At 44.0% G+C, this 27,949-nt stretch overlaps 1 long non-coding RNA gene across 1 annotated transcript; it reads left to right on the top strand.

Moving 5' to 3' along the window:
* Positions 1 to 369: 369 nt before the first annotated feature.
* LOC119032096 lies at positions 370 to 27,949 on the top strand. Its single transcript, XR_005078770.1, has 3 exons — positions 370 to 435; positions 17,970 to 18,037; positions 27,406 to 27,949. It is a non-coding gene; the product is annotated as an uncharacterized LOC119032096 (long non-coding RNA).

Raw genomic sequence — 27,949 nt, 5'->3', positions numbered from 1 at the left:
ATTTCATCTGATGTAACAAAGTGTAACTCACATCTTTATGAGGATGATACAGTCCTGCACTGCTGTGTTAAACTTATAAAACTAAAATTTCAATTCTCCATTAAGCTTTCAACAAACCGCAAGATTCTGTTTTTTGAGCTGACATCAGTGTCATGATCCTGTTTTTTCTTGTTCTCTTTGCTTCCTGTTTTATTGTGAAATTGTGCCCTCGTGTGTGGCGTCTTGCTTTTCTCTTCCTCCTGCCGGTGTTTTTCCGTTCCTTTTCCCTCACCCGGCCCCTTTTCCCGCCTCACTCACCTGCACCTGATCCCCTCGTCAATGTGTCTGTGTATAGTCTTCGTTCTCCCTCATGTCTTTTGTCAGTTCGTACTGTGATGCCACCCTTTGTTTCCCACCTGCGTCATCTCCGGTACCGTCTCCTCGTGTCTCCCTGCGGTATGTTTCAGGTTTCTGTACCCTGGTGTTTTCACTGATTTGCACTTTGCTTTTGGTTGCTCTTTGTTTCTGCCCTTTTTTGTTGCTACGTTCTTTTTTTGTCCTTGTCACTCCTCTTTTATTTTATCTGGATTTCTCAGGTTTTGCTCCTCCTATCCTGCTTCCCAGGTATTGTCTTGCGTTTGGGTCCTCGCTTTGCTTTCCAAACCTTAATTGTAACAATTTGTCTTCAATACAGCTATTCTAAGTATCTGGTTGGATCAGAGGCTCAGATTTGAATTTCATATTAGCGCGATTGTTAGCGAGCTGAGACAAAAAAAAAAAAGAAAAGGCCAACTTTCCCGGTGTTCTGTAGGAAACGGATCATTCAAGCTGTCTTTTTATCTGTCCTGGATTATAGTGAACACTTGATGAGCTGGAGACAGGCCTCTGTCTCCACTGGCTATTGGTTTCTGTTTCTTTTTCAAGCCTCGGAGGGCAACATGTCTCCACATATCAGCTCATGGACTCAAGTGACTGTATAACGCATAAAGTTCCCAGGTAAATGTTACATTTGGGGAAAACTGCTTTCAGTGTCAGTGCTCCACACACTTGGAACATCTCACAACGCCCATTTAAAGTTGATACAGCTATACTTGTAGGTCAGATTAAGACTTTGATTGCAAACTACTCTATTTGAATGCAACTGTCGGTGCCTGCCATCTATCTTTTATGCATTTTCAGTTGTGTTTTGTCGTGTTCGTTTGCTCGCAGCTCATCACTTTCAGCACACCTTCTTCCTGTTTTTCTTTGTGCTCTTTCGTCTTGCTTCTTATCTGTCGTCATCATTTTTCCAGATATAAAAGTGCCGTCAAATGAAATGCGTAATCACGGCCAAGTAGACATCGATTTGTCGAGGTCTGACAAGTTTTATGTTGACTTCTGGTGTGGTGCACTTGGAAAGCTTTGGCGTCGTGAGGTTGAAATTTAAACAAGGAAATTCCGAGCATAAGTGAGGGAAACATGGTTGCAAGTTAAGAGACTTCAGATGTGTCGAATGCTCTGCCTCTGAAGGCTCGATTAATACATGAGAATCATGTGTGCAGGCCTAATTATGGTGCACATTCAAGGTGTGTGTGTTCTCACAAATGACTCTTGATACCAAAACTTTTTTTTGAACCATCATCTGGATCACTAAACTGTCCAAATGAAACGAAGATGTCAGACTTCTCCAACAGTAGGTGCTATGGTTGTAGTCTCAGGTCTCTGGCTGCCGTGCTTTTGTTTTACTCATTTTTATTAATTCTAACGGACACGCAGCTGATCACAAATCAGACATGTGCTTTTATTTCTCCCTGTTTTAAAAAGTTAAACAACCAGTGCTTTTGAACGAAGACCCTTATTTCGGCTTGCAGGTTGGAGCCAGGTGTTGAAGGTGTAGATCATGACTTCCAGCTACACCCTGAAAGGAGTCCAGTGGAGTATCTTTGAATTTTGTTTTTTTTGTTCTCCCCAATAGCTCAGGGTCGCACGCTTCGCCCACTGCTGGCCTTGAAGGAAGCTCACCACTGTGACTGATTCAATTAAACCGAACACTGTCGGCAGTTTGCACTAAACCTGTGCCCTTGGTAGTAAATGCCAGCTAGCCTGAAAAAAATGAACCTCAAGACACAACAGAAACAGATTTTACAATCAGAGTTTAGCCGTGACCCTGCAGAGGATGAGCGGCTACAGATAGTGAACGAATGAATGTTGTGCTTTTTGCTCCACTCCATTCATCTGACAACCTTAGTTGTTAGTTTACAAATGAAGATTTTTTTTGATTATGAACATGAAGAGCTTATAAAACGTAAAAACGGTGTTGTGATGGTGTCAATTCAGCCCGTCTCCATCAAGAAAAACAAAGGAGGAGGTCAGGAGAGGAAGAATGAAGAGTGAAGAAGAATTCATAGCACGGGACTGTCAGCCAGGAGACCGTCGTCACTGTTCAGCGTGAAAGTAAAAGAGACACATAGAGACGTCACATAAAATAGCTGCACTTACATATGCAAGTTATATTTTCCTGAACCTAACCTAACCTAAACTAGAGTGTACGGTGAAGGTAGGATGCTGTCACTGTAACACTGCAGTGGCCATACAGTTCGAAGAACGGTGATGTTTGGGGAGTCACTGGTGATTCACATAGTTACTGGTTGATTTTGGCTCTGGAGACTTGTAACAACATTATTTGCTATTTTACAACCAATCAAGCAATTGACTATTGAAGAAAACAATCAGTCAATGAACATTTAATGACAGAGTTCATCAGTTTGAGTCCTTTATAAATCTCCACCCCAACCGACAACAACTGTAAAACGCTCATTGTACATTGATGCCTAAATAATGATATCTGCTGATATCACTGAATAACAGTCACAGGGGCCATTTTCCTACATTTAGCATTTCTTTTAATACTTTAAGAACATTTTTCTGATCACACTTTCACTTGAATACAATTTCCAATATAGGACTTTTACTTGAAATTAGTATTTTTACAGTGAGGTATTAGTGTTCAACCCAGTCGCCAGAATAAATGTTGGCCAAATACATTTCTGCAAAGCAAAAACTTCATTATGTTGCAACTTTAGATTTCTTTAGTTCAGGGTTTAGGATTAGGATTAGGGTAAACCCCTTGGTTAGGGTTGTGGTTATGTTTTGGTTTAAAACACCTGTTTCAGTAGCCACAAACAAGTTTTTGTTTTCATAGCCAGAAACATGGCTGGACTCCTTAAAAAAATATCCCGTCTACAGACGTCAAACACTGCGGTCCCTTCTCAAATATTCCACCCGCTACTCTTATCACTGAAAAACATGAAAAATGGTCAAAAGAAAGACTTTCAACACCCCCGCACTAACCAGTAAACGCTTTTTGCACCGACATGTAACACCTGCTGAGAGAAAAACAGGTACTTTTTTTTTTTTTTTTTTTTGTACCGCAGACAGTTTCGACCTGTCAAACACAGCTGCAACTGATTACCTTATTAATGACTGCACTGCGATAATAACAGGAGCAGAGCTGGCGCTAATGCTGTTAGCTCCAGCTGTGCCGCTCCTGCAAAGCCGAGTCAATAGACGAGATGAAAAAAGGTCACATGGATCCAACACACTCGGATATGATTTTTTTTTTTTTTTTTGAAAAAGGGGGGAAAAAAAAGGTTCGGGTGATTTATTTCAGATAGCGAAACAATGGACGGACTATTGATGCGGGGCAGAGTGTTACAGAGACCTGCGAGACGCATGCACGAAGAAAAAGCGGTCCACGTTCACGTCGTGGCTCCCTTTATGATGTGTTTGCCCGGCGCCAACAAACAAACAGCTGCAGTGTGTAGCCCGTGTTAGTCACACGGAGCGGCTAAACAAATGCGCTGATATAAAAATGCCAGTGGTTATTACTTTGAGATGCGAGCGGCGCGCGCTTTCTCTCTCTCTGTGACATTATTTGTAATATTAGAGAGGAGGAAGTTGTCCCCTGCAGTGTGGCTGAAGAATGAGAAGAGCGCTGCTGAGTAATCCGCCATCCTCCCCCAGTATCTGCTGTCCACTTCACACGATAACCTCTCTCCTGGGTGGGCAGAGAGGGGAGGGAGGGAGGGAGGGAGGGTGGAGGGAGGGTGGAGGGGTTAGTGCTTCATTATCTCTGTGTCACATGAAAGCTCATACACCAGAGCCTCAGCAGGGCCCCAGGGTGACCTGTGCTGTGTGGATTCACCCGCGAACAGATATAAGAAGGCGTGGGTTCACGAAAAAAAACACAAGTTGCCACCCTCCTAAATGTAAAAACACACCTGCACACGCGCGCACACACACACACACACACACACACACACACACACACACACACACACACACACAAACCGACATAAATTGCAACACATGTTCCAGTTGTTACGTGTCCTGTTTGTCCTCTCTCGTTTCTCCTCTTCATGTACTGTACTATCGCTCTTTCCCTCTTTCTCTCTCTCTCTCACACACACACACGTGCACATGTGCACGCCAAAGCACCGCGCCACTGACAAGATACATGATGAACGCATCCACGGTGATTTATAATAACTCACTTCAGAGCGATGCCATTGCAGAGGGAGGAAATTGAACAAACAGGCCATGTTATCTGTCACCAGATGACCCAGTTCAAGTTCAAGAAGCTGCCTGTCAAGTACAATTGACTGCACAACTGATATATTAGACCTTAATGGCAGCAGGGGGAGAAAAAAAAAAAGGAGCTCTTAACGATTGCCTTTGCTGGGCACGTGAAGGTCCCGCAGAGGGGTGGATTGCAAAAAGGAAACGAGTGATTTCCTGAAGTGGCGTCTTCCTTCCCAAAAAAGAAAAAAAAGAAAATTTCCATCCGATACAGACGCCGGTGCGGCACTTTGTGAGGGGAGCTTTTAGTGGATTAAAGGACGTCTCTTGTTGAGAGGTGGGAGATGGTTTGTCACCATCTGGCAGATGCGGGGTAACAGGAGGGATCATTTTTTTTCTGGTCATCTTCTCCTTTTAGCTCTGGTTTGATTCATGATCAGTCCAGCGCCTTGCATGGTAGTTAGCTTCCATTGATGTATGCGCTTTCTACATTTTCTATTTTTCCTGTTTCAAAAAGTAAAACTTAACAACGAGCGCTTTGAGCCCTGACCATTATTTCGGCTCCTGGGTTGGAGCCAGGTGTGGCGTGCTGTAGATCATGACTTCCAGCGACACCCTCAAAGGAACCCAGTGGAGTGTGTTTTTTTTTTTTTTTTGGAAAAATTCAGTTTCCCCCCCGACAGCTCAGGGTCGCATCCTTCGCCCACCGCTGGCCTTGAAGGGAGCTCACCACTGTGACCGATTCATTTGAACCGAACAGTGTGGGCAGTTGGCGCTGAACCTGTGTCCCTGGTAGTAGATGCCAGCTAGCCTGAATAAATGAACCTCAAGACACAACCTTGATGTTTTCTGTTACGGTCCAGTTGTAAGACAGTTTTGGACTGTTAATGTTGTGAAACAGTCACAGGTTGGTAAGATTGAAGCACAAAAACTGATTTTTGTGTATTACTTATCAAATCCTGACACTTTGGGTTGGTCACTGACCTACAGAACCGAAGCATCAGTATTTGACAGGTTGGGAATGAGACTCTTACAAACTGGTGCTTTGACCTGACCGAAAAGTCTCCGTGCTAGAACCAAACCAACCTGTGACTGTTTCACAACATTAACAGTCCAGGACTCATAATATGTCAAACGTTTTGTATCAAAAGTTTTCTTTTGAAAGTCCATTGCTTATTGTTTTAATGCCTTGCACTTGCAAAACTGATGCTACGTAGGGCATCTTTCACTGGACAGCCTGTTCTCAATCGCAACACACACCGCACGCTATTTAATCGACCGCTCTGGCGTCAGTTCTTGAATTGTCCCCCTAGTATAAAGAGCAAGAAAAGCCCGTGTCAGGTGTCATTGGATGCGTCATAAAGTCATTCCTCTATGCTGAATATGCATTATTGCTAACTTGATGTACCATATATGTGTAGCTACGGCCATTCAAGTGCAAAACTGAGGCTTTCAGATAGATAAAGTCTTGAGGCCACTGACCAAGCTGCTGTGTTTGACTGGTCGGGAGTTGTTCCTCTGTTAGTCCCACAACTGGGACATTCACATTATAGCTAGCCCCCCCTGCTTAAAAATGAACTTCTAGCTATGCTTTAGTTATGGTTTAGTAGTTTTTCTCTACACTCAGTGGTGATTACAGGACATGTGAGTCACATCATGGTTCCTTCCACTGATTTTTGACTATCTAACCTCTCTGGATACAAAGACCGCAGTTCATTTCTGCTTTTCCGAGAGACGCGTAATTATTTAACGCCGTTTTAGTGCTTTGAATCACCACATTCTAGCCTCGCAAATCAAACACAGACACACCGCTGCGTTTTCAAGAAAACAAAACTCAAGGTTTGCTTAATGCATTCCATCCAGAACCGAGAATGATTTTTGTTTACGCAACAAACATTTGTCACAATTCCTCATGCGCCGGCTGAGAGTAAAAAGCTGGCTGGAGGGACGGCAGCAGCGAGAACAAAAACACAAAGCACTGGCGTTATCTAGAAGCCGCTGAAACATATGTCGCGGCATATGGTTCAGAGAGCAGATCGGGATCTGATTTGCCCGTCAGACAGTCGAACTCACTGAAGAAGGGGGGAAAAAAAGAAAAACAGTTTGAAAAGCATCCCGGCACACGGCTGCTTTCGGGAAAACACATTAACCTTTTCGCAGGGTGGAAAGAAAGCAGCCGAAGGCACAGCTGTGAGGGCCGAGTGGCAGCGGTGGAGGCGCATTCAGATTTGTGGTGTTGCACCTCGGCCCTCCGCTGATGTGACTTCAGCGGGCCTTGTGCTTTTTTCATTTTTTAAAACATTTTTTTGAAATGTATTTTTCATTCTGACCGAACCTCATCCTACACAAGCGTCTCCACAGTGGGGGCGGTCTACAGTAGGGAGATAACATTGCAATCAATCGGTGTGGCAGGCGAATCCCCCAGGGGCCAGTTTACAGTTTCATTAGAGGAGCAGCAGAAACGCTTCACTGGGATCTGGCGGACAGCGAATCTCACACCACCAAATTATCTCCTGTTCGGCTGACAAAACATACTCTGGACTCTCGCTCACGGGCCCCGAGCTTCGGAGCGCAGCCTCGCGTCAGTCACGTCGCAGCAAAACACCGCTTTTTTTTTTAAGAGCATGACTAACAATCTGAGCACGAGGATTCACTCTCTGTGTTGGCAAAAGACCGTTTAAGGTCCAGAGTGTAAGATTTAGGGAGTGTAGGAGTATAATTCTGGCAGCGATTGTGTTTTTCATTTGTTTATAATCAGACATTTAGAACTGTTGTGTTTCCCCCCTCAGAGAACTTCCCCCGTCTTTCTCGGTCGCCTGCAGCGTAGAAGCCTGTGGATGATTTGTCGAACTTGCGGTCCAAACATTCAAATATGCAAAAACGCATTTCAGCATGTTCTGGAGGGCTTCGAGGAATGAAGTCCGCCAACATGAACCTTTACGCAGGAGCTCCGCAGAGCCCCTTTTAATGTAAAAGTGTTTATAAATCAGGTTGAACTGAAATGAACTTATTAAAACTAAAGTTACAGATTTGATCTATAAGCTACAACAAGTCTTCAGTAAAGGTTTCAGAGAGTGCTGCATGAAATTAAACAGAAAATTCCAACAAACATCGTCCGTTGGTTTATTTGGTTCATCCACGCTGAGAAGGTTTGCTCCGGTATACCTGCCAAAAGCAGACGGCCGTACACTCAACCAGATATTTTCAGGTGTGTCATGGCATCAGTATTTTTAAACGTCGCGTTTTCACATCGCAGAAGTCGCCTCATTAACACCTCGCTTGTCGACGTGTCACCTGACACCTCAGCGCGGAGATGTAACGCGGGGTCGGTTTAGGAAAACGTCGAGCTCTTTAAGATAAATCCCCCGTAATTAATAATAAACCTGCACTAACATTAGCGAACAAACGCTCGTGGAGCCGGGACTCACCGTTGATCGAGCATCTTTGTGGATGTGTGAACACGAGAGTCAGCGAGGCCGCGTCTCTACACTCCCTGACTAAAAATAAAGCGGAGATGTTAAGCCTATTTTTTTTTTTTTTTTAACATTTAAGACTTTCCAAAGTGGGATCGATAATACGCTTAAAATTTTTTTTTTTTTAAAAATGAGAAGAGCTCTCTCCGCGGTCGGCTGTCATCTCGTCCGTCGCACTTTATTCTGTAAGCTGCTGAGAGAAAATAAACAACACAAGACTGATGCTGCTGTCTGTCAGGGCGTCGGATACACACACACACACACACACACACACACACACACACACGCTGCAGGCAGATGATATCCCACTTACATTGTTTTACAGTAACGCCGCCATTATTGCAGTCATTAGTCTAAATTATTGACTCATAACGCGAGCATTTTCCACGCATCCATCGCCGGGTTTAGGGTTTAATTTATATGTAAATGCATTTGTACCCTGTGTATTATTTTGTCGGCGCATCATTCGGCGAAATGAGATGTGGGATGTTTGGTCTGCAGCGATGTTGATTACGACTCAGACGGCTGAACTCCAGAGAATAAGTCCAATTTCCTTTAAGTTGGGACCAGATTTTGTGGCGGAATGAAAGGGGGAGATTTCTTCGCCGATTTCCCGCCTCCGCTTGAGACGGAATGGGTTTGTGTGTATTTGCACAGCGTTAACCTGCGGAGAATAGGGAAAAATGGCTTTAGTCTCTGTGTGGGGAACAGAATGACAAATGTAAAAGCTCTCCTAAACATTGTATATTACCACCACTGAGCTGCACAAGTCAGCGGATAAATCAACATTCCTTTACACAGAACTGTAAAGAATCTTCCAGCTCTAAGTGTGAGAAAGAGATATTTACGTACAGTTCGAACACTCAATTATAGACCTTATTAGGCTGTTTAATATGGCATTATCCCTGGTTTGAAACATAAAGAGGCCCAAGAGGCCGCGGTCACACCGAGCCAATCATTAGCACTCTGAGATGTAACTTGTGACAGCCGTGTTGTTGCAACCAATTAAGGGTTTTGTGAGAACGTGAGATTTTCAAAACGAGGGTTTAGAATTTCCAAGACAAAGAAAAACAAAGCCGTCAGAGCCGCAACAGCTCGATAAAAGATTAAAAAAAAAGAAAAAAGAAAAAAAAAGACGACTGAAGGCCGTGAGGAGCCGTGTCTTCATCCAGACTCCATAAGGTTATTAAATTTACAAAACCGCCCACAATGCAGCCAGAATTAGATGCCATGTCCACCGAAAGTTTAATTTCTTATCAGACACAAGTACATAGTGTTCTGAGTGCGACCTTTGATCAAACTTGACTTCATCATGTTTACATTATGATGATCTCTTCTCACCTTTTGGGGTTGAATTAGAAAATACAACTAGAATAGCATCCAGTGCACATGCTGTACCTGTAGTTTTTGTACTCAGCTCATATATACCAGCCATCTTAATAAGACTGACTTTTTAATATTTTGATCAATGCTTTATTCCCTGAAAAAATTCCTGGATCTGTCTGATCAGCTAAGGGGGGTCTATTCTGGGCCGAGACCCATCCCCTGTCCAAGTCTCATGGAAATCTGTTCAGTAGTTTTTGTGTTATCATGTTTACAAACCAACAAATGGAAAACATGTGAAAACATGATGGATGTAATAAAGACTGCTGGTTTCACACACTTTTCATAATGTGAACGTGTATGAAATTCTAAAATCTCAATGCTCGTATGTTCCATCCATCATATAAAGATCGCTGGAAGAAATGAAATGCAACAATGCCGAAGGATTGCACAGAACAAAGGGGCCTGAATTATTCTGCTCTTAAATAGCGGCGGTTGTGGTCTCTGCTCTTGCATAAACAGGCAGCGCCAAGTGTTTGTTCACGACTCAGAGTCTGGTATGAATAGACTGAAGCAGGCACGGTATGTGTGCTCATTGTTAAGCGTGCCTGTGTGTGTGAAAGAGGTAGAGCTGAAAGAGAAAGACAACATTCAGGTGGAGGGAAAGCTGCCTGACATAAAGCCTAATTCAACCTCTTTATCACCAAGCCGCAGTCATCATTGGCATGTAAGCTGAATGCGACGGTAGTTTTACATGTTGGTCTTTTGGCTGCAGAAGCACCCGAGACATGTGAATATCAATGTTGTGGTAGATTTCTTTGGTTGGCCTTGGTAACAATTCAGTGACTGGTTTTGAGCAATAATGATTATTATGTATACATTATTACTATATTTTAGTAGCATATTACAGTGATGTGATAACTTTTACAGTAACATAAAATACGATACATGGCAGTCAGTAATCATCCTGAGTTAGCCTGTTGGCTGTCTTACTGAGAGTCTTTCAGTAATGTTACGTGTTAGCTTAACGCAGGCGCTAAAGGTGTCAGGACGTTAGCTACCATCTAAAAAAGTAACGCTGCTCCCAGTGAATCCAAAGCTTGTCCCGTTCTCACTATGCCAGTCACAGTTGGAGAACAGTTTATTAGCCGTTGAAGTCAAAGCCAGCCTAACCATCTCTAGCACATCATGGCCGCCGCGCAGCAACAAGCTTTGGATGCCATTTTCGAGCTTCATGTCACCGGCTTCCATATAAAATATCTTGTAGCTGGTTGCTCTGACACCGCTAGTCTCAATACCATCATTTATGTGTTGCAGTCTTTTAGCTGGCTTGCTAACTTTAGCCATAAGTGAACCTACAATCAAAATCACCCTTTAGAGTTGGAAGACCATTAGGATGGAACTTCTAAATGCTCATTTGCAGCTACCAGCTTCTAAGCTAGCGTTAGCTGCTGAGGGCCACTTTAAAAAAAAGGAAAGACAAAAAGACGCCCCCCCCCTTCACAACAACACTGTTGTTCGAATTGTCTGCCTCCTTAAGTGGTTGCTAGTTTGTGCGTTAGTGTTGCTAATGCCAGCTAATGCTAATATCCCTGATGTTAGCTAGAAAATTTCCAATAAGCTGAATTGAGTGATTTTCAAAATCTGTGATATCGCAAGTGGGGCCAGCTGTTAGGGCAACGACCAAGACTGTTGATTGCTGTCACGGTCACAGATACCATGTGATGTCAACACTGTTACTCTATTGGCTCATGAACCTTGTTCGAAGACAGAACAAGGCGTCAGAATTCTAACACCGAGATAAACAAAACAATCATTTTGGACCCGACAAAGCGTATAATCATGTATGAATTCACAACCATAATCATATTTTACACCCAACGCTGATCATTAAACCTCTGTAGCATCAAACAGCAGCAGTGAAGGATTTTCTCTTTCTTCCATCTCTCTGCAGCTCACAGTGGAGCTCAGTGCCGCAGCAGCAGGTGCACATGTGCACTGAAGGGTGCACACGCAGAATAATTGAAGGGCTACACGGAAGTTTTTTTTTCCCAGAAATGTGACGGGGGATTATTGATACGCACTGTCAGTGATTCACCATTAAGGAAAGCCTCTCTCACAGCGAGCTACCACTGCACGGCCACTCCAGAGTAGCCCGCTGGCAGCCGACCAACCCCGGCAGTCTGTCTGTAATCTGCACTGACTCTGCGGCTGCACCTTCACTCCACTTTGAACTCAAACACTCCGGAGAACGTCTTAATGCAAAAGTTGTGCGTGTTAGAGTTCTGCTAATGTGTTCTTAAAGACCTTTTCTGACAGACTGCGGTGTGTAGAACGGCTCACATGACGACCGAATGTCACCTCGAGGATCCCTTCCGAATGTCGGCATAATAAAACACAAACAGTGGCTCCAAAGAACTTCGGGTACATAAAAATAAAAGATGGGAATCATATCAGCGAGACTATGCGCAAATTGACGTGATAAATACGAAGCAATAAGTGTAAACTCCATTAAATAATAATAGTAAAAAAATAATCGGAGACAATAAAAGGTGGAGAGAAAAAAAGGAAAAAGAAAAAATCCAATATCTTTAAATGTGGCAATTTTACAGCTAAAAGTTGGAGTGATAAGCAGAAGTAAACATCCAAACCTCTGAAAGAACAGTGACTATAATGGGACGCTCCAACTAAATAACTGCCCTTTAAACGAATCATTACTTTCCCAAAGAAAAAGAAATCATTCGACAGCACAATAACACACGACCGCAGAGTCTTGGGCCCGTTCTAATTGAACCAGAGGAGTCCAGCGCACGTTATTTAACACACACATATTTCCAGTGCAATAAAAAAAAAAAAGCATGACATTCTAACCCAGACGCGTCGACATGAAGGGGGGGAGCCTTTCCCGCCGGCGGGCTCACTTATCGTCCTCCTCCCCAACCTCGCTGCCCTGCCTTTTCCCTCTGTGTCTGTGAGGCTCAATATTCAGCGCTCAAATGTAACCTTTTAGATGTCGATAAATGTTGAGGGCACAACGCGGCCGGATCAGGACGGGGAGCGCGGAGGGATAGAAGAGCTGACCTGCACTTGCCCCAAAAAGTTGTGCAGCCGCCTTCTGTTTCTGCGAGCGGCCGCACCTTCAGCCCTCGCAAAACTTGATGAACCCTTGGCGTCGCACGCCGCGGCCGATATGTAACCATATAAAGAACAAGATTAGCTGAACTTAAAAAGGTCTAAGGCTTTCGTGATCAATTCCTTATTGTTTCCCGCTCTGACGTAAAATCGATGGATGGCCCATCATGAAAGCTGTGCTACTGTAATGTCGGGGCACAACATCAGGAACATTCGATTATAGGCGACCGGGTGAAGGACCTTCAGAACGCTTCTTGAAGGACGCAGGCGTCTTTCAAGCCTTCCATCGTCTGAAAAGGATGAGAACGCTACTCGGTGTATGAGCCACGCAGCCTGATCGAAGAGGTTATTCATTTAACACTATATGTTAACTTGAACATCGGGTGAAAGATGCATTCAAAACCAGAGAGATCGTGGGAAAACAAAGCGATAACGGTGAGAACGCTGGTGACGATGACACTGCTGCTCAGTGGTTTTGCTGCCGTGTGCCAGAATGTGTTTCTTTCTGACACTTTTTTTCTTTATGGTGTTCACAGCTTTGAAAAATCTACATTTGACTTGTTCTTACTCCTGGAAATATATGCGAATTATTCTAAAAGGCCAATCCCAGTCCAGCCCAAAGTTACTTAGTACAGGCATGGTTCTGGGCTCTTTTGAAAGGTTATAAGCTGATTTTTTTTTTTCCCCCCCCCAAGCTGTCAGAAAGTCTGCTGTCTGCAAGTGCTGTCAGCGCTAATCTATAGGAGTCTGAACACACAACTGCAGATGACCTGTAACTGCCCCTATTGGCTGGAAAATACAATGGGTCCACATCATATAGCCTCACATGGTCTGCATAAACTTGCATAAGTTTTTTCTCCATGAGCTCAGGGCTTAAAATTGATACGAACTATAAAATGCTGGATTTGAAAGCCTGTAGTGCTGGCATATCTACCTAAATGAGCTGTCAATAGGGATAATGTCGTCTGCTGTGACATAAGATGTTTTTCGTTGTTGCTGTTTTGTCACGTTGTCACCATTTTTTCATGCAGTGCTGTTTTTTTTTTTTTTTTTAGGAATAGGTATGTAACTGTGATGGATCTTGTGGAAATTTGGGAGAAACTGCTCACCCAAATGTAGGCGTTGGCTTATCTGCTCACCTGTGTTTGTATTGTCTGGCAAACTAGCCAGCCAGTGGTTCAGAGGAGGTTAAGTTCTTTATGGTATTATTATGTTTCAGTGCACAGATTTCACTTTAGACTCAGTTTATTGTTAAACTGTAAAATATCCCGCCCCAGCTGCAGAAATATCTTTGTGGCAAGTGTTCGATAAGCGCTTTTGAGGCAACATTGCAAAAATTGTTTGTTTTCTGTGTATAAAAGAACATCGGTCGATATATCGATAGCGTCATTTCTTTGCTTCCTAATTCCAGTCCTGGCCCCAAAAATCAGTATCTCAGTGTGTCTCTATTGGATGCCACTCAACCTGGAAGCCGCGAGAAGAAAACAAATACTTCTTGAAAGCTGTGCATGATCAATACAAAAACATTCGCTATAAGTCTCGGAGTCGAAAAAGGAGTTGAAGACGCAGACAGCCTTTGGTTTTAATCAGGGCTCTGACAGGGTTTCTGGGGTTGGATGCAAGTCAACTCAAAGCTGCAATGTTTTCGTTTCAGTTGGCAGCAAATGACGGTTTCACCCCAACTCTGACTTTGTGCTTCGCAGTATATTTCAGCCGTATTTTCACACAGGGTGTTCCCGACCAACCACTGCCACAACCGCCCATGAAAATAAACACATAAAAGTAGCACGCTGCTTGTGATCAGCGTCCCCAGGCTGGATTCTACAATTAGGGTGTTAGACTTCCCAGGTAAGTGGATGACATTTTGAAGGCCAACCCAGAGTTCAGCTAAACCAACTTTTTTTTTCTTTTTTTTTCACACACCGGCTCAGGCAAGAAGTTACCCGACTGTGCAGGAAGTGTGACCGCACCTCAAATTGCTCTTTCCACGCTCGTTGCCTGAAAACCGCCAGCCCAGTTTATCCAGTGCCTCGACCAATCACGCCGTAATAGCTGACGGGAGTCTGGGCTTGAAAAAAGGTGCCGGCCCTGCTTTGTTCAAGGCTGGTTTGGGTTTCCTTAAACACAAAAAACAAAAGCCTCTGACAGCTTTTATCGTCCTCCACGGCTGCCGTCGCTGCCAGACGGTCCCTGACTGTCCCTGACCTGCACGGGGCTCTTGTCACATCTCCCTTGCAGCCCGGAGAAATAGAGTTTGACTCAGGCTGTTCTTGCCCCGAATCCTCCTGGGGCTGTATTAAAAAGGCATCGCAGCAATGTTGACAGGAATACATTTATCGGGATTGTGTCTCCTTTCAAGAGGCGGCTGGGGGTGGCGCTGGCTGCCACAGGTCCGCCGCGGCTGGCTGGCTGGCAGGCCATTTGATCTCCGTATCACCTGCACTGGATGGGCCCCGCACTAGGCTGGCGCTTCAGACGGAGCCTCGCATCACGGAGGAGCCGAGAGATCAGACGGGTGCCGCTTTTTATTATTTTTAATCATCGAGCACAAAGCCGCTTTTTTTGTTTTTTTTTTCTTTTTGGCAGATGAATCCGCGAGCAGCAGTTAGTGTTTCTCCTCTCCGCTTTTTTGTCAAGCTTGGCAGTAATTGCCCGGCTGTGAGGCATTTCTGAAATGTGAACGTGGAAGCTAATGACATCAGTAGCTTCGTACCTCCTGTGCTCAAAACGCTGCACTGTTCCCCAACAGCTACACGTTTTCATTTGAGAGTTCTGCATCAATTCAAATCAGTCGGCAGCGGGACATTCCACTCCTCCATGCGTCGCGTCGCAGTTCACAGCACCTGCTGTACCTCATCAACTGCGGGAACCGTTATTGTGACGGTGGAACTATCAATCTTTATTGTATTTATTTTTTTACTGCAAATGAACACTTCTACAATTCACATCTAGATCATACGCAACGTGTCAGTGCGAGTGTACGTCACATACGCGATTTAAAACTTTCCCGGTGGAGGAAACTGCGGCTGTGACCCTGTTGTACTCGCCCCCCAGCATCGATCCGACAGCGTCACATCCTGCGCGTCTTGGTAACGACATAAATCCACCGTCGGTCAGCCCTTACACGTTACATAAGTAGAAGCTGTAAGGCACGTCGCCCCGTCAGCGAACACCCACAAGCCGGCCAAACGTCTGGCAACATTTCGTGGTGTGATGATGGGAAACCTTCCACGGCGCTGATGGCGAGGAGTCCCTGAGCTGCTGTGAATAAACAAGTGTTTGCGTGACTGAGCACAGGAGTCAGGAATTGACTGCCTGCGTGCTTTTGAAGGGTTTTTTTTTTTTCCAAGAGGCCTAAAGGTGCAGTCTGAGTCTGAGTCAGGAGAACTGAACAGCAATTTCAGTTTTCATTTCTGACCTCCAGTCAGTTTCCAGTAAAATAGCAGGAGTGGATGGAAACGCTGCTTCAACTTGCTGCTTTAATCAGACAGTTCACAGTGGATACAGACGGTTGACATAAAAAATAATCTTAATAAATAAGCATAAAAAAACTCTACCCCACTGATTTCTGTGAAAACCATGTGAATCATGGGCCACGGTCTTATGGTTTATATAACCTGTAATTTCCGGAGTTATGTCTTGTATCAACATAATGAAAGAAAAAAATGGTATTTGGAAAGTTGCTGATATTGAATGTATGAGCTGACTGTTATGTGACAGACCTCATTTGTTTTTGGTTACTTCAAAGTGAGAAAACCTCCAAATTACCAAGTAGGACCATTAGTTTTACGGGGGAAAAAGTATTAAGAGTCAGAGGATCAGTGTCTCTATTTATTTTTGAATGAATCCATCCAGTAGTTGTTATTATTATTATTATTATTATTATTATTATTATTATTATTATTATTATTCAGTCTGAGGAAAGTGGCAGACAGCCCAAGCAACCACAGCTCAGTCGTCTGGACAAAATGTTGGCAGTTCATATCTCTGCAGACAGCTAATACTTGCACTCATGTATCTGTATTGCAGATGTCATTCGTAGCCTTCCGTATTGACATTTCTTCAATACACGTCATATAACCTGTACATTGCATGTTTATAACCAGGCTGTCATAGTCCACAGTCAGGTTTGTTTTAATCCATTTCAAGCCAAAACAAGATCTTTTCCTGATCCTAACTAGCAAAACTTAAGCACAGTGTTACATGAAAACTACAAAAACTGGCAGTTGGGTTGCTGACCGACAGGCTTTGAGATCCCTGGAGCTGTGTGATAGCACTGCTGCTGAAAAACCAGTTTACTCCTGCGATATCTAAAAGAAATTAGGTTCCCTTAGATTTCTGACCACCAAGGAGCCGCTACCAGGGTGGTGTTAAACATTCCTGTATAACAGGGGCTGTTTTGGATAATGAATCATCAAAACGGGTGAATGTTGGCAGTGAACGGGAGACGACACCATAGGCCATAATTCCTGCTTTTTTTTTTTCTTTTTTTTCCCCCCAGCCAGCTTTGCTGTCTGCCACTTCGAGTTCGACTGTCAACTGGTGTCATCCACACAAACACAACTACAGCAAACACAGCGGGGTTCGAGTAAACAGCTTAGAAACAAGCTGGTTAAGATGCAGCGTGTGTGGCATTGCCTAGATAATGTGATTTCAGAGTGAATTTTTGCCATTAGGAGCTCGGTGGCTCCGTATGGGGTTTTGTCATTGGGGTTTACCTTAAAGGCCCGGCAGCGTTATGCAAACAAGGTTAGGATGAGATCTGACTCCGACACCTCTTCTGACAGCAAAGTCATTACTAGGAGATTATGAATCAAACATTTAGTCCACAGTCAGGTTTATGAGATGGATTGGTGAGGGCTCCCGGGCTCTTTTGCATTTAAATAACCTCTCGTGGCCCACTCAAACACTCCGCTTTATTAACGCTCGCCCAGACTAATGATGTAGAACGCCCTATTAATTGCTGAAAATGCCAGCTCCTGATCCCTGTGTCGCTCTCCCTTCCAACCTTCGCCTTTCGCGAGTGAGAGATATATCTGTTGACATCGTGATCAAAGCTGAGCGCCCAAATCACGACTTCGGTGTGAGTCAGCGCGGAAGGTTCTGCTCTGAAGGATCAAGGGTCTTTATGGGGAGAGGAGGCAGCTGAATCTAAAGCGGTGAGTGCGCCGCAACCTGAGTTCCCTCTCTCGTGTTCTCCTCAGTGTTTGGTTTTGAATGAAACATCCAAACACAATGCGAGATCCTATAAAAATGTATTGATCCCTGTGGGGGCATTAGGCTGCTACGGTGGCAGGAGTGATGGTATATTCAGCACGAAGACAGACTACTGGAACATGAACACGTATATACACAGTAAATGTAATGCAAAGTAATATAACAACACCAGCAGTTTGGTTCTAAATATAATGATTTTATATTTCCACCCTGCAGTCATTTATTCTCTCTCTCTCTCTCTCTCTCTCTCTCTCTCTCTCTCTCTCTCTCTCTGTCTCTGTCTTACAGAAGCAGAAACTATTCACGGAGCCCCAGAGAGGTCAAAATCAAATACATTAAACAATAATTCAGTACAGGTATGGATCATTTTGAAAATATGATGAAATTATGTATAAATAAATAAATATTTCAAATTAAAATTTTAAATGCCATTTTCACGTGCATTTTTGTACATTGTACATTTTTCCCCCAATTTTTCAGTCACCTCCACCTCACATTTCAGCTAATCACTACCTCTCATAGGCAACAACTTTAGCCTGTTAGCTCCTAATAGCTAGAGCAACAACAATACTTAAGTAATACTGAATCAACCAACAAGAGACTGGTATGGTAAAGTAAACATAGTACACATATACACTATCAAACCTGTCTGTGGCTTTGTCGGGCCATGCTATGCTGCACATGCTAGCCAGCTAGCTAGGCAGGATTGTGGTCCCGGATTATTACTCCGTCAAACTGAAGGGCTAGTGATAAAGCTCGCTTTTTGATTCAGAGTTAACACTACAACTTCGATTTTAGATTTTTTTTTTTTTCAGAGAAAGATACACAACTTTCTCTGCAAGCTAGTCGGCTAACTACCTGGAAGCTAGCTATCTGGCAGCCGGTGATTCTACAAGATAGCAGGCAGTATGTGATAGGCTCAGAAGGTAAAAGGGGTGGTGACATGAAGTGTCATTAAATAAATTAAAAAGAAATTCTAAAGTATTTTTTTACTATTATTATATTTTGTTTTCAGACAGAACTGACTATAGACCAACTAACAAGCAAACATACCCCCATAAAAATGGTTAAAAAAAAAAAAAAAGAAATAATTACTTTAAAGAGTTAAAATTTTCTATATTCATGTGATCATACATTTTTTTTCACAGTTTAGTAAAAGATTTTAGCTATTCATAATATCTTATTTAATCTATCTAATGTCGTCCACTTTGGGCCTCCATACAACTAAATTTAAAACTGTCCCGAACCAAATCAGATACTATGGGAAGCTGTGACCTGGTCGAATATTTGAAATCAATAGGGAGGGAAAGACGTTGCCGAGGTGCCGTATGATCTCATGCTGCATCCTAATCAATATAACATCCTCGTTAGCCGGACAAATTATCCCTGCTCTCGGCGTACGGCTCGCTGTGTCCTCCTCCCGGGTTGCCTCTGCCTCTCTCCTCAGCCAAGCTCGTTTCTAATCACACCTAAAGGGAGGAATTTTGATCGAGATTAATTGCATCCCATGAAACCCCGGCTCCCGCCTGCCAGTTTGGGCCCTTGCCACCCAGCCGGCCCCTGAGAGTATCAGTTTAACCCGGGTAAAACACCGAGACGGCTGCCAGGGAGGGAGGAAGCGAGCACAGACTGGTGTGACAGTAATGCAGCATGGGGAGTAACACTGATGGATTTGGAATTTGAGTGAACTTGTGTGTGTGTGTGTGTGTGTGTGTGTGTGTGTGTGTGTGTGTGCCCGTGCTCTTCTCCCTCGCTTCTTCATACACTACGCCTCAATGGCTGCCGGATCCGACAGGCCGGCTTCCCAGGATTCCCTTGCGGCTGACCTCTTGAGGTTGGAGGGTCTTGTTGCCATGTGAACTGCACAGAGAAGGATGCACCACAACAGGCAACCGTCTCCCGTCAGAGCAGCGAGGGCGCAGTCGCACCTGCTGTTCATTTACTTATAAAGTCCGGACCACGAAAGTTCACTGTGGTGCGTTTGCTTCCTTCCCGTTTCATTCGGTTTGACGCCGATCAATTAGAAGCCAAGAGGAGCTCCTAAACCACACGACTCCGGCTCATTTGTTGGACACTCTCGGTCGGGCAGATGGGCTGTATTTTAATGAAATAAACTCCACATTCATTCTGAGATTTGCATATTGTGTCACTTTCAGAATGGAGGCGCTGAGAGGCCGAGGAGTAGGACTTTTTTTTTGTTTGTTTTTTTTGTACGACTGATCCGATTTCTGATTCAGATATTGCATTGCTTTTCTTCTGGCCACTGCTGAGTGATGATTCGCTGCCAAGACACAAAATCCTGACAGAGACGAGCTAATTAACTCCTGAAGTGGAAGGAAACTCGATTCAGCGATTCAAGGTTTTTGCTGCGCTTTTGTGAAGCCGTACTTGAGTTTTGCATCTTTGTGGCTGGCACTTTTTCCTTTTGAATGTCTCTGTTTTCATTCGGGCTCGTTGCTTTTTTATTCATTTATTTTCTCTTGTTTTTTTTATGTGTATGGGTGTGTGTGTGTGGTTCATTTGGATGTATTTTTTTTTTCTCTTCTTCTTGTTAAAACCCACTCACTTTCATGCTGCGGGATCTCTCGCGAATTGAATCACAGGCCTCGGGGCTGCCATGTGACTCCAGAGTGAAGGATCTGAGCCACAGTTGTGTCTCTGGGCACTGCGGATTGATTAATCTGTAACAAATTAAAAATGCAAATGCTGTTTTTTCCGTTCCAAACGCTCGTTTACTCCGCAGCGTAGAATCAGAGCGATAACATACCTCTGCAGGATTCCACGTGTCTAATTACACTCTACTGGATCCAGTCCAGTTATCTTGTTGGCGTCCGTAGTTCTGTTTGTTGTCCCTTGTTTGGTTATTATGTTTCCCAGTTGTAAGCAGTTTCCCAGGTAGCTCAGTGAGCTCCTGAGTCCGAGTTTCCTGTCCATCTTTATTGGGCTGTCACAAAAAGCACAAAGGACACAAATTTAGATCCATCGTGTTCATCCATCCTCATGAGGAAGGACAGATGTGGCGCTGTACAGAAATGATGGCGCATGTTTCACAGTTCTCAGCCATTTAACTCATCTGCGTCAGGTGATTTATGTCGCTGCACCCGACGGACTCGCCCCACCCTGGTTAGATATGTAGACAAAAACGTGATAAAGTGCCCTTCCATTCGACAAAATGTGGTGAAGTGCCCTCTCTTCACTATGAATACTGTATATCCTGACTTTCTGTGCCCTGGTGGTGCCCTTTTCTTTTTTTTTGGCCCTGCACCTCATACATCCTGAGTCCGCCGCTGCTGCGTTCTGAATATGATCACAAGAAGAGACAGGCAGCGACGCTCCTGCTCCTGTCAGTTCAGGGACAGATGTCACACTTGTACTGCACGCCACCTAGCAATGTCCAATATTTAAGCTCATTTCAGCTCAGATTTTGGTCTCCACCATCTCCAGGGATACAATATCTACTGGCTTTATGCTCAGCGCTAACTGTACTGTACACATACTGTAGCGTGACAGTTAGTAGTCCTGTGTGTGTTTTTGATCCTTTTATCCCTTTACATTTGTGTTTTGCATGTGTAGTATAAACCACTGGACGTCTACATTTCCTGAAGTCAAATCAACATGGCATCCATCCATCCATCATTTCCTCTGTTATTCCGAGTTTATTTGTTTCCTCATTATCCCACTTTATCTATTTCATTATCACGGAATAAGACATGTTGTTTTCCCGGGATGAGATTCATGAAGGTGGACCGTGCCGCGGACATTCCCACTCTTCTGTGGGGTGGGTTTTGGGAGCTTCAAAGCAAACCCCATGAACCTTTTATGAGTGATTTTACATGAATACTGCTCCTCATAGGTGATCCTTAATCTGACATTTTCACCTTCAATCACTTGCCACACTTGTTAAGACACAACACACGCTGGCATGGCACTGCTGATCTCACAAACATTATCCTGCGATATTTGATCCATATAAGTGCAGGATACTTTCACAGTCAATCATTTCCTGAGATTTAGAAACGCTGTGCCTCGCCAAGACAGGCTTAACCCAATACTCCTTTTCCATTTGATGTAAGGCATTAAAAAGCAAACAAATTATCGTTGTTGCCATCGCTCGGAGTCTCCATCGTTGATCAGTATTGTAATAAGTAAAAGTAGCAGACTCATATAAATATACCTTCTTTGCCTCTTTGAGCCAGCGTACCACAGCTTTGCTTGTTTGGCCTCAAACATATAATTTACCAAATTGTAGCGTTCTGTTGATTGAGTATCGATATGAAACAACGCCAGGTGAAAACAAACTCGGTCTTGCCTTTAATTCACTGCATTTTGGGGCTATTGGATGTGATTGGTTAGACAAACGGCCTCCCTCCTAATAAACCACAGCCCCCTTCGCACGGAGCTAAAACTAAAAACCAAACTAAAGTAGGAAGCACTGCAGAGTTCTGATAGCGACAGCTCTGAAGCGACTTGCCTAAAAAAAAACAAAAACAAACGAACACCAGCCGAAATAGACTAGGCTGAACCCTGACTGACGCTTACAAACATGTTCTCCCACGGGAATGAGATAAGGGGGACGCGGCGGGAAACTAATATGAGATATATCCCCGCTCAGATTGTCGTACGTGTCTCAGTTACTTGTCACAGTCTTTCACGACCTCTGACCGGCATAATCTTTTAATATCTGAAGATGTGTCTGCTGTAGGCGAAGCTGGAGGGGGAGGGGGTCAGTCCCAGCCGCCATCGGGAGAATGCGAGACGGCGGAGGCACGGTTCCTTCCCGCAGCCTTATCGTCGGCCTCATTTCACCCGCGGAAAATGAAAACCCGAGCACGCGGCTGTACATAAAATGGCGCCAGCAGTCCAGCCTTAAAGTAAAAAAAAAAAATAGATATCTTAATTTTGTTATTTTCTTTCATTAAACTACAAAAGCGCTCCAGAAAGTATGAAGTCATTTGCATTTAAAGTGTCCTGACTTCAAAAAAAATAAATAAAAAAAATCCCCACTGGGCTTTTATTTTGGTGGCAGACTAGGTAGACAATATCTCCCTCTCTCCCTCTCTCCCTCTCTCCCTCTCTCCGACTCTCCCGTCTCACGCAGAGATGAATGAAGCTGCCCATCCGGAAATCCAGACTGCCTCTCAAGAGTGTGCACATGTTTCTGTCAAAGCTCCGGCGCGGGGCGGCGAGGAGACGGCCAGGTGTCTCGTAGCGGGAGGGGGCTCCTTCTCGTTCTGAGCTCTGTTCGTGTCTAGCATGGGAGGGAAACAGCCGGCCAGTGTGTCTGGAACAATGAGAGGGAGGGTTCACCGACACATCACAGCCGAGTGGGTCCCATTCAGGCAGTCAGGGGCCTTCCTCGTTGACTGCTGGCCCCGTTTCCCCAGGATGCCCTTCTTCTGTTTGATTACAAGTTGGATTTTAGTTCATTTTTGTTGCTGTCGTCAGTTGTCCGACTGTCTTGGCACCAGAGAGGGGAGTCACATCGACTTTCACATTCCCGCCTGCCGAGCGTCCGACACACATTCTCCCGCTGCGTTTAACCCGCAGTTTCAAGGCCGTGGTACGGTCGCCGGAGCAGATCGCAGACGTCTTTGACAATGCTCATGTTTTCCACGTGTTTCAGCAGCGTCCCAGAGGTGGTTGAAACATGTTGATCTATGCTAAGTAACACTAGCAGTTTGTTGTGGGATAAAAAGAAAACTGGATGCATTTGGTTACAGTAACAAGTCAGGAAGGATGGCTATGAAGCGACTGATTTGAGGACGTTGGGATTTTATCATCGGTCGTGCACAGTGAGAGTGACAGCTTAGGAGCATCTGGGAAGACATCAACAGTTTACATAAGTATAAAGTACAGTTTAGTCCCTATTGATTTTTTTTTTTTTTCAAATCAATATTTTCTCTGTCAGGAGAATGCTGAATGCATTAGTAGGTAGAAACTGCGAGGTGAAGGATTTGACCCGACTTGATTGAGAGCAGTGAGACCGAGCCTGAGATGTAGGTCTCAGGCCAAGAAACCAAAACAACGAGCTAAAAGAATGCAAAAAGACTGCACAGTCGGGAGGTCATTCTGTGGATTCAATGTGTGATATTGAAGTGAAGCTTTATTTTGTACTCATTCATGTTAATACAACTCTCTCAGCTGACCTGAGACAGAGGCGGCAGCAGCCAGAGCAGACGCGGCCGGAACTATCGCCTCTGCTGTTTTTTTTTCCTTTCTCTCCTGCGCACTGCTGATGCAGATGGAAAAAAAAAAAAAAAAAAGATTATTCAAGGAGCAAAGGCTCAGGAGGATTTCAGCCGAGCCACAGTGGGAGAGGAGGAGCACTTTTCATTCTTTAGCATAGGGACGCCATCGGTCGAGGGCAGTTTCACAATGTCTGCGATGTGCTGTTGTCTGCTGTTTGATCCTCTTCAGTTTGCAGCGCGAAGACTTAAAGTTCAGAGTGAGAGTGTCCTCGTCCCTCTTTTAACACGGACGGGTCAAATCCAAATCACTGACGGCAGTCGGGGCTGAACTCGAACCGCAAGAGATTTATTTTTGACATTCACAGCGGATGGAGTGTCCGCGGCCCCGAGGTCACGTCGACTGAGATGGAAATTTGTTCACGACAAGCGTAGCACTGTCCCATTGAACCCGGCCGAGATTTGTTATTAAGACGATATTCACACTTCTGGGAGAGAAAGCCCCCCCCACCACCACCACCAGCCCTCCATCGGTTATTTAGATTTAATCCTCCCTTGTGCTTACTCTCCACTTCGCATGGCTGACCCAGGCATCAGCAGAAAAAGCGCATTTTATTAGTTGCCAGGAAATCATTCACCTATATAATTACGAATCGACAAGAGGCAATTTGTACAGTATCTGATTGCAGGTGAAAGACGCACAGGAATCAATATCCCCCATCCATCGTTTCGTGTGGAATTAAGGTCTCTGTTCTTTGTCTCGCCTCAGACACCCATACGCTCCCGTCTGTTCTCTCATCACACATTTCTTTTTCACTCTATATTTGGTTATTTTTTTTCTGTCCTGTTTTCAATTCATTCCTCTTGTTCATCTGATTCTGAGTCTGCCCCCACTCTGTATTACATTCCCTCAACGCAAAATCAATCACATTTCCTCAGCCACGGATTTTTGGATGGCTAACTGAAGGAAATATGGTGAGATACGATTTAAAAAAACAAAAACAAAACAAAACAAAAAAAAACATAGAGCTGGCAGCAGCTTCTTTTTCTTTCATTGCGTAGTCACAGCTGTACGTGATGCTGGACGAGCAGCAGGCGTTTTGCTTTTGCAGTTCAATAACATTCACTGGAGTTACTTTCTTCACTGTGTCACGCTCCGCCTGTTAGCTTTTTCCAGAGCTTTACACCTCTTAAGTTGTCATGGGTATAGATCTGTTGATATGGATGCTCACTGACCGTTACGACTTCCTCCGTAACACCTCCAGGACCCCCCTCGAGAGCCCACTGCACCCTCCAAAGTGATGGTCATGTAACAGACAAAGACAGCAAAGGAGCGTTGGTAGACTCTTCTTTCTGAAGCTTTCTTGCTAGCAGAGCTACATGAAACCTTACACTGTTTCAGAACCATTATTGATGTTCTATCACAGAATGTATTTCTCACACACTTAAATGTGTGCGGTGTCCAGCCAAACACTAGCAGGAGGAAAAAAGTACAACTTTTTGACAATGCTTTGTAAGCTAAAAGACAGCTAACGTTGCAGCTAGCCCAAGCAATTTCTGCCACCATGGGTCTCTCGACTTAAAACACTGAAAAAGGCAGAGTTTGAGGATGACGTTAAGGTGCCTGGGGGTCAATTTTAATAAACCAACCCCCATTGCTGATGAAAATTAAAGTGAATAATCATTGTAAGCATTAGCATAGCTAGCTAGCTCATCAGATTTATTCGTCTCTTAGACGTGTTCCCCGTGTTTTCTTGAAAGTAACTCACAGGGCTAAAAGGGATAGGATGCCACTGAGAGGTGACCAAATGAAATGTACCATAACCCTAACCCTTGATTAAATTATAGCTTTATCTGCATTTAAATATTATTGGAAACATTTGAGAAAATGCAGGCACACAACAAAATATACGACATAGGCCTGTGCCTAAACCTAACCAAACCACGACCAACAATCTAGGATTAAAGATACATTAGTAAGCTTTACTTTGAAAGTGTAATCGGACATTTTATATTATGTATTATTGGAAACTTGACCATGGATCCTTTAGTTTGAAAGGCTAACTTATTATTGATAATTTGATATGTACAAAACGGGCCCTAGAGGTGTAGGAGCATCATATTTCTAAGCTGCCATATTTGACGAGTCGTAAGTGAGAACGTGCTGGTCTCGTCTTTTTCAGACATTCTAGTGGAGAAAACAAACAACAGATATCACAGCGTTAACAATAACATCATCGAATACAGAGCCAATGATCCCAAAGACCACACACAATTAAACTGTCTTTTGGTCACAATTACGTAATGAAACAAAAGTTAAGATTTGTGATATGATATGTTGTGAACAAAGCAAAGGGTGGGCACAGTGGTAAAGGTAAAACATGCTAAATTGCCGTCTTTGGAGCTCTTACAGTGGACAAGATGTGAAGACGTGTCCTCCCAACATGACATTTTGCACACTGGTGCCCGTTTTATTTCTCTTCACCCCGGCCCTTCAGACATCCTAAGGCCGCCACTGGGGGTTAGGTAACACTGCTGTCACTTGTCTCCCATTGTGAAGAAGGGATGTGGCATTTTGATGAAGAGCATGTCTGAAACTGTACACAGTGTCGTGGAGCAGAGGAGCATGCTGCAAGTGTGTTCAGTCCCACAGGGCAGAGGAGAATATTGCTGCTACTGAACTTGGCCACCTCGTACTGTACGTGTGATCGTGTTGAATTGTACTCGGTGCAGAGCTGTTTTGGGGAATTGGGACCCTTTAAAAAAAAAAGCTCTTTTAAAAACAATGGACACAATAAGATTTTCCTCTGTGAAGAAAAGATAAAGAAAACTGCACTTTCGATCTTTTACTAAAGGAGGATACAGCGTCGTCCAGGCCTGTGAGTTACACTCCATTTATTGTAAAAACTTTGCATTAATGTGAGACTTTTAGAAACACTAGTTACGGCGCTCTTCAGAGGAAGAGAAGCAGGATACTTTAAATAAACAGATTACAGGAAATAAACTACTGTATGGTTTACATTTCCCCAGGCGGTTCGCAGGATACGCAATCAGATCGCAAAGCTTGCTTAAAATTACTTTCTTCTTCATGTGGGCGTCAGGTGATTGATACCGGGCGGAGGGGAACATTATGCAGCGCTGATATGAAAACACTGGAGCGAAATAAGGATAAAACAAACTTTCCGCTTGTTTACCGTGATGGATCGTCTCGTTCTGTTAAGAGCTGAATCACTGTGTGAACGGCAGCAAATGGCTTCTTTTAAAGGGGGAAACAAGCGCTAATGAAGACGCCTGTATTAACCTGGGAGCAACTACTTTGTCTCGGCTGATTATTTATCGATCTGATCTCATAATCTCAAAGATTATGGACACGTTTTCCTTTCCGAACACCAACAAGATCCATGTGAACACTTCGGATGACTCACTCGTTCCTCGCGTTTTCGTCTGTCTGCGCTCCCTCCCTTTTTTTTCCTTTTTCTTTTTCTTTTTTTTTGCAAGTTTAATAAAGCCGAATGTTGTTTTTGCTAATTTGCTGACAGGAAGCGGGTCCGCAGCTGCTGCTAATCACTCAGTCAGTCGTCACGGAGGAGCAGAGGAACAGAGCAGCGGAAACAGCGGCGGCTTTTAGTCTGTCTGAGAAAACTCAGAAGGATTCTGCTCAGCATCAAAGATTAAAGATGCTAGAGGAGGGAAACAGCCGGCCACTCCCGACGCTTTTCAACGCTCATTTTTTGATTTCATTTATTTGAAGTTGAATTATGTGGGCACCAATCCACCTTTCACACACACAGCATGAGGAGAATTTGATCTTAACCTGAGTGCATCTCACCTCCTGTTGCTCATCTACATGTGCTTCATATAATCATTACATTTTTTTTGCCTATTAAAGTGTTAATTGGTGTGAACATGTGTCAGATGCAGCATATATCTATGTTTGTTATGATCCCAGTTAGTTAGGTTCTCTTGTTTCCTGTTTTATTTTGAAATTGTGCCCTCATGTGTGGTATCTTGCTTTTCTGTTCCTCCTGCCAGTGTTTTTCCGTTCTTTGTCCCGCCTCTCGCACCTGTACCTGATCACCTCAT

This window comes from Acanthopagrus latus, chromosome 14 (genome assembly GCF_904848185.1).
Source record: "Acanthopagrus latus isolate v.2019 chromosome 14, fAcaLat1.1, whole genome shotgun sequence".
Classification (NCBI taxonomy): Eukaryota; Metazoa; Chordata; class Actinopteri; order Spariformes; family Sparidae; genus Acanthopagrus; species Acanthopagrus latus.
The sequence above is the reverse complement of the archived record's forward strand: the minus strand, read 5'-3'. Positions and strand labels throughout refer to the sequence as shown.